Source organism: Suncus etruscus, chromosome 12 (assembly GCF_024139225.1).
Source record: "Suncus etruscus isolate mSunEtr1 chromosome 12, mSunEtr1.pri.cur, whole genome shotgun sequence".
Lineage (NCBI taxonomy): Eukaryota > Metazoa > Chordata > Mammalia > Eulipotyphla > Soricidae > Suncus > Suncus etruscus.
Genome location: NC_064859.1, coordinates 24,481,983 through 24,492,989, shown reverse-complemented (window position 1 = coordinate 24,492,989; position 11,007 = coordinate 24,481,983). Strand labels below are relative to the sequence as shown.

The 11,007-nt window shown below is 42.2% G+C and overlaps 1 pseudogene; it reads left to right on the top strand.

Moving 5' to 3' along the window:
- The window catches only part of LOC126024121 (probable sodium-coupled neutral amino acid transporter 6), a 115,762-nt pseudogene that overhangs the window by 3,356 nt on the left and 101,399 nt on the right, over positions 1 to 11,007 (top strand).

The following is an 11,007-nucleotide window of genomic DNA, read 5'->3' as shown; positions in this document are numbered from 1 at the left end:
CTGTCCCTTGTATGTGCCCAGCTCTGGTTTGATCTCTGGTACCTCATAAGATCTCTAGAGAACTTCCAGGAGTGATCCCTGAGCACAAAGCCAGGAATAAGCCTTGAGCTCTACTGGATATGACCCTGCCAAAAAACAAGCAAGCAAACAAACAATCAAATGTAATGGCATATAAATACAAGGGAATACTACGCAACTAATAAAAATAAAATCCTGCAGTTAGCTGCAACTTGGAAGAAACTGGAGGACATCATGTGTCATGAAATAAGTTGAAGGGAGAAGAACAAATTCCAGATGATGTCATTCAGCTATGATAAATAGAGAAACATAACAAGGAAATAGACAGTATCGAATGATGACAAAGCCTTTGTCCTTGGATTACAAAACTGAGTTTACCTAGCAGTACAGGGAAGGGGAGAGTGGGAGAGGAAGAGGCCAACCTCAAGTCATAGAAGGTCAGCGGTGGAGGGTCTTGGGCACTTTGGTGGTGGTAGATGTAGTGATCTGTACATAAAAACTACAAAAATTAGCATGATTTAATGAACAAAATGATATTACAATCTATTTTAATAAAATTATAACATTAACCATATTACCTAAACTACAACATAATAGGAAATAAACTACAATCAAAACAAAAATTATGAGAAATAAAATAAATTGTGAATCTAGTTCTTGACTGCAGAGTCCTAGTAGTACTAGCTGTGTGTTCTGAATAACATTTGTCACTGGCCTGGATCAATGCCCATCAATCTTTCCTGACTTTTGTAATAATAGTCCTTTGTTCAGTGCACTCAGTGTTGTTCACCATTTTTTTTTTGTAACACCAATCTGGATGTATTTGTATTTCTTATTTATAATCTGCTCTGAGTTCCCTTCCCTGGCCTCATTGTCTACAGAGGAGAGTTCTAACTCCCAAGAATGGATCACCAGGCCATGGGGGTATGCACCTTTTTCCAACACCATCTTTTCCCATCTTACCTTCTCCAGCTGAGCCTGCCTGACAACTGAAAGGCTTTTGTTTTGCTTTTGGGCCACATCAGGGATTATGATTCTGCTCTCAGAGATCACTTGTGGCAGTGCTTGGAGGACCATATGTGGTGCTGGGGATGGAATCCATAACTCCACACAGTTATACACAGACCTATATTGCACTACCCACAGTATATCTTTTCCTTATCTTAAATATGTTACAGTCCCTTTCTGGGCCACTGTGTATGCAGTTGCCTCCATCTGGGCTGCCATTCTTCGCTCCTCCCTCACCTTCTCGGATCCTAATGAAGGTTGGTTTCAGAGGCAATGCAATGTTGCCTGAACATGAATACTTGTGTCTGAGATCTCCCATTTGGCTGGTATTGGCTGTGGTGCCATTATAGGCTGCAGGTGCTTTGCTTTTAAGATATAGAAAGTTGTCTGAGGTCTGGGAGCAGTAGGGAACTTGCCTTGCATGAGCCCAATCTGGGTTCAATTTCCAGCATTCTATGTGCTTCCCCAAGCACCACTAGAAGTAGGAATAATTTTTCCTCCTTTTTTGTTCTTGGGCCACACCTGGTGGTACTCAGGGATTACTCCTGGCTCTGCACTTAGAAATCACTTCAGACAGAGGCCAGAGTGATAGCATTGTGGTAGGAGATTTGCCTTGAATGCTGCTAACCTGGGTTTGATCCCCAGCATCCCATATGGTCTCCGAGTCTGCCAGAAATAATTTCTGAGTGCAGAGTGAGGAGTAACTCCTGAGCACCGCCAGGTGTGATCTCAGAACAAAACAACAACAAAATTACTTATCACTTTGACCCCTCCAGGAGTAATTTTTCTTCTTTCTTTCTTCTTTTCTTTCTTTCTTTCTTTCTTTTCTTCTTTCTTTCTTTCTTTCTTTCTTTCTTTCTTCTTATCTTTCTTTCTTTCTTTCTTTCTTTCTTTCTTTTTCTCTTTCTTTCTTCTTTTCTTTCTTTCTTTCTCTTTTCTTTCTTTCTTTCTCTTTCTCTTTCTTTCTTTCTTTCTTTCTTTCTTCTTTCTTTCTTTCTTCTCTCTTTCTTTCTTTCTCTTCTTTCTTCTTTCTCTTCTCTTTCTTTCTTTCTTTCTTTCTTCTTTCTTTCTTTCTTTCTTTCTTCTTTTTTCTTTCTCTTTCTTTCTTTCTTTCTTTCTTTCTTTTTCTTTCTTCTCTTCTCTTTTTCTTTTTCTTTCTTCTTTCTTTCTTTCTTTCTTTCTTTCTTTCTTTCTTTCTCTCTTTCTTTCTTTCTTTCTTTCTTTTCTTTCTTTCTTTCTCTTTCTTTCTTTCTTCTTTCTTCTTTCTTTCTTTCTGTCTTTCCTTCTTTTTCTTTCATTGTTTCTTTCTTTCTTTCTTCTTTCTTTCTTTCTTTTCTTCTTTCTTTCTTTCCTTCCATTCGTTCTTTCTTTTTTCTTTCTTTCTTCTGTCTTTCCTTCTTTTTCTTTCATTGTTTCTTTCTTTCTTTCTTTCTTTCTTTCACTCTTTCGTCTTTCTTTCTTTCTTTCCTTCCATTCGTTCTTTCTTTTTTCTCTCTCTCTCTCTCTCTCTTTCTTTCTTCTTTCTTTTTCTTTCTTTCTTTCTTCTTTCTTTCTTTCTTTCTTTCTTTCTTTCTTTCTTTCTTTCTTTCTTTCTTTCTTTCTTTCTTTCTTTCTTTCTTTCTTTCTTTCTTTATTTCTTTATTTATTTATTTATTTATTTATTTATTTATTTATTTATTTATTTATTTATTTATTGGTTTCTGAAGCACACCCAGCAGTGCTCAGAGGTTACTCTTGGTTTTGTACTCAGAAACCACCCCTGGAAGTCTGGAGGACCATATGGGATTGCTAGGACTCAAACCGGGTCCCTCCTGGTCAGCCACATGCAAGGCAAACACCCCACCACAATGCTATCTCTCCGCACACCTGGAGTAATTTCTTTCTTTTCTTTTCTTTTTTAATTTTTGGGTTTTTGGGTCATATGAGATACTGGGGATTGAACTTGGGTGACCATATGGAATACTGGGGATCAAACTCGGGTTCATCTAGGGTTGGCCACACGCAAGACAAAACACCCTACTGCTATGCTGTTGCTCTGTCCTTTCTAGAAGTAATTTCTGACTGCAGAGCCAGGAGTGACACCTGAGCAAACATTAAATATGACCAAAAGACCAAAAAAAAAGTTGCCTATATATATATACACTACACACACACACACACACACACACACACATTACACTGTAAGGTGCTTGCTTTGCCTGCAACTGACCCTGGTTCAATCATTGGCACCACATATAGACTTTGAGCATGGAGCCAAGAGTGGCCCTTGACCATATATGAGTGTGGTCTTTGCATTCCCTTCCTCCCTCCCCCACAAAAAAAATAAAAGAAAGATGAAAAATAAAAAGTTACAAGAAGCTAAAATCCCCATCCCCCGTCAGACACAGATTATTGAGGAAGAAACCTGTGGGGTGTGTATGATCAGGGAGGGTTTTGTGCTCAAGCACAAGGTGTAGTACTAGACAACAATCAAGGTTGACTCCAAGATAAAAGTGCCATGATGGACTTTAAGCTTTTGAGAGATTTAAAAGGATTCATCCAATATGGCAACACCCTGGTCCATTGCTAGAAACACTGCTCCTGGCTCTAAGGATGGAGCACAAGCAGATCTAGTGGTACAGAAGCGGATTCCGTGGTACAGCATATGAAGTGGCCTAGCATATTAGTGGAACTCAATTGCATATGGCGGGACAGGCAGCTGACATGTTCCTACTGCAAGGCTGGAGTTGATGGTACAACCAATACTGTTGCCCTAGAAAGTCTAGTTTGCTTCATACCTTGCAAGCACCAGGAATTCTCTGCCTTGCTAGGTGGGGCAGGGAAATTTATAATAAAAGACTGGATTAGCTTGCCCTAAAGGATTTGTAGGGGTGTGTGTTTTGGTGTAAGGAAAGTTCTGAGGGATGTGCAGGTTGGGCTTCTTGATTAGCTGAAGGGCCAAGGGCAGTTCTCAAACTTCTCGAGCACCTGGCTTTGGATGAACCCCACAGCCTTGGGACACAGTACCACTGTATGCTCAGGGCTTACTCCTGGCTCTGCACTCAGGCATTACACATTACTCCTGGTGAGCTCAATGAACCATATGGGGGTACAGGGGCTTGTATCAAGGCCCACCACATGCAAGCAAACACCCTTCCTGTTGTGCTATCACTCTGGCCATGGATGGGGACACTTCTTAGCCTACCTGTTTCCCAAGATAATCCCACAGTTGGGACAAACCAGTGTTAGGGGTGAGGTAAATTGTTGAAGATGACATAGCTAAAATGTAGTGGAAATGGGGCTCAAATAAAATCTGATGAACTCTAAGTTCCACACATTCTACCCTCCTTCTGAGTCACTTGAATTTCCAGACAATACAGTTAAAATTACTCCCCCTAACTTCTTTAGCATTTACCTCTAAGAACCAGGGCCTTCACTTCCATACCCATCATCTCATTAGCACTTCCGGGATATTTAACATGATCCAATAGTATCATGGAATGGAGATCACATCCCAGTGTTCTTCATTATTTTAAATATATGTTATAAATAGAGCTTACTCCTGGCTCTGTGCTCAGGAGTCACTCCTGTCTCTGTTCAACGGCTCATATGGGGATTGAACCATGATTAATGGCCTGATCTCTGTACTAATCTCTGAACCTGTGTGTTTTTTAAAAAAATGATTTTAGATATCAACCTCACACCAGACATAAAAATTATCTTTGCCAATTGCTAGACTGAAATTTTGCTTTTGTGGTAATTTATTTTGCTGTGAGAAATAACATTATTTATTTATTAATTTAAAATTTTTTGCAATATCATTTGTTTATTCTTTTCTTTCTTTTTCATTGGAGTTGAGTCCCAAATTTATCTCTGATATTGATATCCTAGAGGTTATCATCTGTTTTCCTTTATGTTTTTTTTTTTTGTGTGTGCTTTTATCCTTTATGTTTTTTATGGCTTGGGGTTGATATCTATTTATATTTGTTTTTGGCCACACATACCTGTGTTCAAGGTTTACACCTAACTATGCACTCAGGAATTAATGCTGGTGGAGCTTGGGGGCCCATATACCTTGATAGGAACTGAACTTGGATCAGCAGCATGCAAGGCAAGCGCCCTAACTGCTGTAGTATCTCTTAGGCAGGTTTGAGGTTTAATATGCAAATCCTTACTTATTTATTTTTGGTTTTCGGTTCGGTGGAAGCACAGGCCAACAGAGACAACTCGATGACAGGCCTGACTCACTCACACAGCCACTCCCCCTTTCCCTTCCTTCCTCTCCTTTCTGCAAATGATGGACAATACTATTAACTCTCAGGGGTGTGGTAGCAGACCATGAATTAATGTCTCTGAGATATGAGGTACATAATTATAATTGTTGTTGGGAATGCTGAATTTCCCTATCTCCCACTCTTATTACTACAGTTGTCATAGCAAAGAAGAAAACAATGATAACGATAATAATAATAATAATGATTTGTGGAGCCAGCTCTGAGCCAGACTTTGGGAGCCAAAATATTTCCATAGGGAAGGCCTCTTGCAGTGTCTCAGTTCAGCCGGCATGTCTGGAGACCTGGTGGTGCCTGTCTCACATGTTCTTAACCTGAAGGGCTTGTTTTCTGATTACAAAAAAAGACTGTTGGAGGTGATCTTAATTTTTTTTGTTTGTTTTGACCACACCCTGTGGTATGCAGGGATTACTTCCATGTCTGTGTTCAGGGGGTTGCTTTAGGTGGTGCTAAGGGAAATATAAAATCTGGATACCGGGGCCCGGAGAGATAGCACAGCGGTGTTTGCCTTGCAAGCAGTCGATCCAGGACCAAAGGTGGTTGGTTCGAATCCCGGTGTCCTATATGGTCCCCCGTGCCTGCCAGGAGCTATTTCTGAGCAGACAGCCAGGAGTAACCCCTGAGCGCTGCTGGGTGTGGCCCAAAAACCAAACCCCCCCCCCCCAAAAAAAATCTGGATACCAAATCCAGGGCTACAGCATGTGAAACCTGCTCCAGAACTTAGCTGTCTCTCTATTGTGGAAATTTTGGTTGAAATATTTGGACCTGTGTTGATTTTACACATTCTTTTACTCTAGGACTCAGTTTCTTTATCATGATCTGAACAGAATTGGTTGAAACAAACTCTATGATTGTAGAATTTTTTTTTGGTATGGGGAGGTCAGTTTGGGCCACACTTGACAGTGCTCTGAGCTTAGGGATCAGGAGATCATAGGATCAGAAAGTACTGGTGATTGAACTGGGGTTTGTTTCCAAGTGCCTGAAGCTCTATTTTATCCTGATACCTTTGATTGTAGAACTTGACTTTATTTTAGAAATGGAGAACTCAGGGCCGAAGAGATAGCATAGAGGTAAAGCCTTCTGCCTTCTATGCAGAAGGTCAGTGGTTCGAATCCCGGCATCCCATATGGCTCCCTGAGCCTGCCAGGGGTGATTTCTGAGTGTAGAGACAGGAGTAACTCCTGAGCGCTGCCGGATGTGACCCAAAAACAAAAAACAAACAAAAAAGAAATGGAGAACTCAAGATGAATATAACTAGATCCTAGTTAAGGCCAATTGATGAAGGAAATATTTAATAGAGATATCGACAGATGAGGGGATTTATCAGATAATGAAAAGAATCCTGTGTTAGGCCCGAGTGATAGTACAGCAGGTAGAGCACTTGTCTTGCATGAGGCTGACCCTGGCTTGATCATTATTTGAGCCCTGCCAGAAGTGATTCCTGAGCCAGGAATAAATCTGAGCATTGCCAGGTATGGCCCCTCTAAAAAAGACCTTTCCCTTGGGGCTGGAGAGATAGTCTGGAGGTAAGGCAGAAAGACCGTGGTTTTAAATCCTCGCACCTCATATGGTCCCCAGTGCCTGCCAGGGGCGATTTCTGAGTGTAGAGCCAGGAGTAACCCCTGAGCAATGCTGAATGTGACCCAAACAACAACAACAACAACAACAACAACAACAAAAGACCTTTCCCTCCAAAAAGAAACACCAAATCAAAGCCAACCAAAAAAGAGTTGTATGGCCATTGTGGAGAAGTAGAGATAGAAGTATAGAAAGGAGCTAAGTCAGGGAATGGAAGCACTGAATGGAACAGGAGTGAGATTTCCAGAGAAAACAGATGGCCAGAGGGATTTGTACTCTCTTCCACCATGTGCACAAGGCAGCAAGTGTTCAGCTGGTCACAGTGGGCAGGATGAAAAACAAGCTACAAATACATTTGCATTCTCCATTAATAGGGAGCACTATCAGTGTGAGGCCCTCCCTTCTGAGAGAACATGTACCATGAAGCGGTCGTTGCTGAGAGAGGCTGGAAGGGCAAGCGTGAAAAAAGGCAGCTGTATAAGCTCAAACAAACCCAGTATAATACAAATTTCAGAGAAAGTGGATTCACAAGAGAAACACACTGAAGTTCTTTTTTTGAGGGGGCGGGGGTCATACTCGGCAGCGCTCAGGGGTTATTCCTGGCTCTACGCTCAGAAATCGCCCCTGGCAGGCTCGGGGGACCAAATGGGATGCCGGGATTTGAATCAGCGTCCTTCTGCATGCAAGGCAACCACTACCTCCATGCTATCTCTTCGGCCCCTGAAGTTCTTTTTTAAAATTAGTTATTTATTTCTTCTAGCAAACAAGATAGTTGTCGTTATTGTTTTGTTTTGACCATAACTTGACGTTGCTCAGAGGGATTACTCCTGGCTCTGTGTTCAGGAATCACTCCTGGCAGGCTTGGGGCACCATATGTGAAGCTGGGGAATCAAACCTGGGTTGGCAGTGTGCAAGGCAAATACATTAACTGCTGTACTATCACTCTGGCCCTAAACAAGATAGTTTTCATTAATGAAACTTGCTTAGAAATATGTGAGAGGAGAAAAAGACAGAGAATATATGTTCAAGAGAGAAAATGAGTTTCTGTGAAGTAGGAAAAAAATAGCAAAGATGCATAGAGACAAGCAAGGGAGATAAGTTTTCAAGGGAGAGATGGACTTGAAGGAGCAAGTCTATTTCAACATTTTTTTGTTTTGTTTTGTTTTTTGGGCCACACCCGGCGGTGCTCAGGGGTTACTCCTGGCTGTCTACTCAGAAATAGCTCCTGGCAGGCATGGGGTACCATATGGGACACCGGGATTTGAATCAACCATCTTAGGTCCTGGATTGGCTGATTGCAAGGCAAACACTACTGTGCTATCTCTCCGGGCCCTATTTCAACATTTTTTTTAAAACTGACTTAACCCTGGTTTACAAGAGTGTCACTATTTGATTCCTTCAAGGGTAGACTGTTACTGTGCTACCACAAGTGTGCATTATCCCTTCCCAGAGAAACTACTGGATTATCTTCTTCCCCAACACTTGGTAGTCTCAGATCTGTGAGGTTTTGCTCTGGAGGCTTTGTTCTCCCTGGACATTGTCTTTTTCCTGGCTTTGTTTCTTTATACTCCACATTTGAGTGAGAGAATTGGGTGTTTGTCTTCCTCCTTGGCTTATCTAGCATCCAACTTTCCCAGTTCCATCCAAAAGACAAATGCCACGGGGCTGGAGAGGTAGCAATGAGGTAGGGTGTTTGCTTTTCATGCAGAAGGTCGGTGGTTCAAATCCCATGTGGTCCCCTGAGCCTGCCAGGAGCGATTTTTGAGCTTAGAACCAGAAGTGACATTTGAGTGCTGGCGGGTGTGACCCAAAAACAAAAACAAACAAAAAAAGACAAATGCCAAGGTTTGATCTTTTCTGAGATCTGAGTGGTATTAAAATGTGTGTATTAAATACGTCTCTATATATCAAATTACCTTGAAGTTTTTCAGACCTTCAAATAAGATGTGAGTCTCATATGAAACAGCCCAACTCTGATGAGCTAGAGTTACCAGAGAATTGATTATATGGGGATATGACATTAAGGCAAAGAGTATAGATTGAGCTAATGGAAGGCCCCAGAATAGTGCAGGTGTTCACTTTCTCATGTCCCCATTTCTCCCTAGGGTGGCTCCATTCTGTTCTCCTTATGAAGAACCGAGATTTAGGTCACTTGACAGATCAGAGGAGAAAGAAGCTGACTTGCTTGTTCTTAGAAGAAAAGTTCTGGTAAAGAATTCTGGTTGGCCTGGTGTGGATGCCACAGAAATCCTGGCCCAGTTGCTATTTTGATGTGACTCTCCATGGCAGATCCAACTTCCTGAGGTGTACCATAGTCAATGCTGCAGACACTCTTATCAGAAAAAGTGAAAGGGGGAGTGCTGGTGGAGAGATGAAAAACAAATCCTATGTAGGATTATATATTTTATAAAAACCCCAGTAAGCCAATCACAACCACATTTCACAGCACCTCCCTGCCAGCTCATTGGCTAGCTCTAAAGACACACTATTCTTGGACGAGAGGCAAACCAAGTTGCAGAAATTCATGGGTAGCCTAGTCTTGTGGCTAAAAACTTTGGGGTGCCCTTGGAAGGGGCCTACCCATAACTGAGTCTTTATTTCTCATAGTCAATGCCATTTTACTTCACTCCTCCACCACTAATCTCTGCAGAGTCAACTAACTGACAAAAACTCCAGGTATGCCAGTTTGGGGACTGAAAAGTCTGCGATCTTTGGCCCGGAGAGATAGCACGGCGGTGTTTGCCTTGCAAGCAGCTGATCCAGGACCAAAGGAGGCTGGTTTGAATCCCGGTGTCCCATATGGTCCCTCGTGCCTGCCAGGAGCTATTTCTGAGCAGACAGCCAGGAGTAACCCCTGAGCACCCGCGAGTGTGGCCCAAAAAACAAAACAAAACAAAACAAACAAACAAAAGTCTGCGGTCTTCTTTTTTTTTTTTTTTTTTTGGTTTTTGGGCCACACCCGGTGACGCTCAGGGGTTACTCCTGGCTATGCGCTCAGAAGTCGCTCCTGGCTTGGGGGACCATATGGGACGCCGGGGGATCGAACCGCGGTCCGTCCTAGGCTAGCGCAGGTAAGGCAGGCACCTTACCTTTAGCGCCACCGCCCGGCCCCGTGTCTGCGGTCTTCTTAAAGTGGGTCTAGAAAGCTCTTCCTGCCCCTCCATACTTCCAGATGCCCAGGCAGCATCAGATATGTCCCACAGCTGCCGCTCTCTTAGCTCATTGGCTCAGTTCCATAGATCTTGGAATTCCTGGAGCACGTGTCCTCCAAATTCCTCAATACTGACATCCCAGTAGGAGAACACTAGGTTAGATATGAAAGTGGCATGGAAAACACCAAAAGTGAACAAATACAAACAGTATAGAATGCATAACTAGCAACAAAAAGTTTAGTAAACTTTCAAACAATGATTTAATGACCCTCTGTGAGTTTTTTTGTTTTTGTTTTTGTTTTTAGGTCACATCCGGCAGTGCTCAGGAGTCACTCCTGGCTCTATGCTCAGAAATCACTCCTGGCAGGCACAGGGGACCATATGGGATGCCGGAATTCGAACCACCATTCTTCTGCATGAAAGACAAACTCCTTACCTCCGTGCTAACTCTCCGACCCCGAGATCTAACAATCTTTACAAATTTTCTGTTACTGAAGCTGTTTCAACAATTCCATCACCATTTAGTTGTAACAAGCACTATATAGTAAATTATTTATGCCTGCCAAGTGGGCAGGCTTGGGGGTGAGTGGGAAACCAGGAACTAGAAACTAGGAAGGAATGTTACACCGGTGGTGGGATTGGTGTTGGAACATTGAAGGCTAGAAATAACTATATTATAAACAACTTTGTAAATCATGGTGTTTAAGTAAAGTAATTAAAAGCCCTCAATCAAATAGACACCACAAATAATCCAATAAAGATCCAAGATAAGTGAACAATAAAAAATGAACTTAACACAGAGAATATGGGGAAAGAAAATTACTAGGGGGGGGCAGAGCGGTGGTGCAAGTAGTAGGGGATTTCCTTTTCATGTGCTAACCTAGATGAACCATGGTTTGATCCCCCAGAGTCCCATATGGTCCCCCAAGCCAGGAGTGATTTCTGAGTGTATAGGCAGGAGTAACGCCTGAGCATCACCG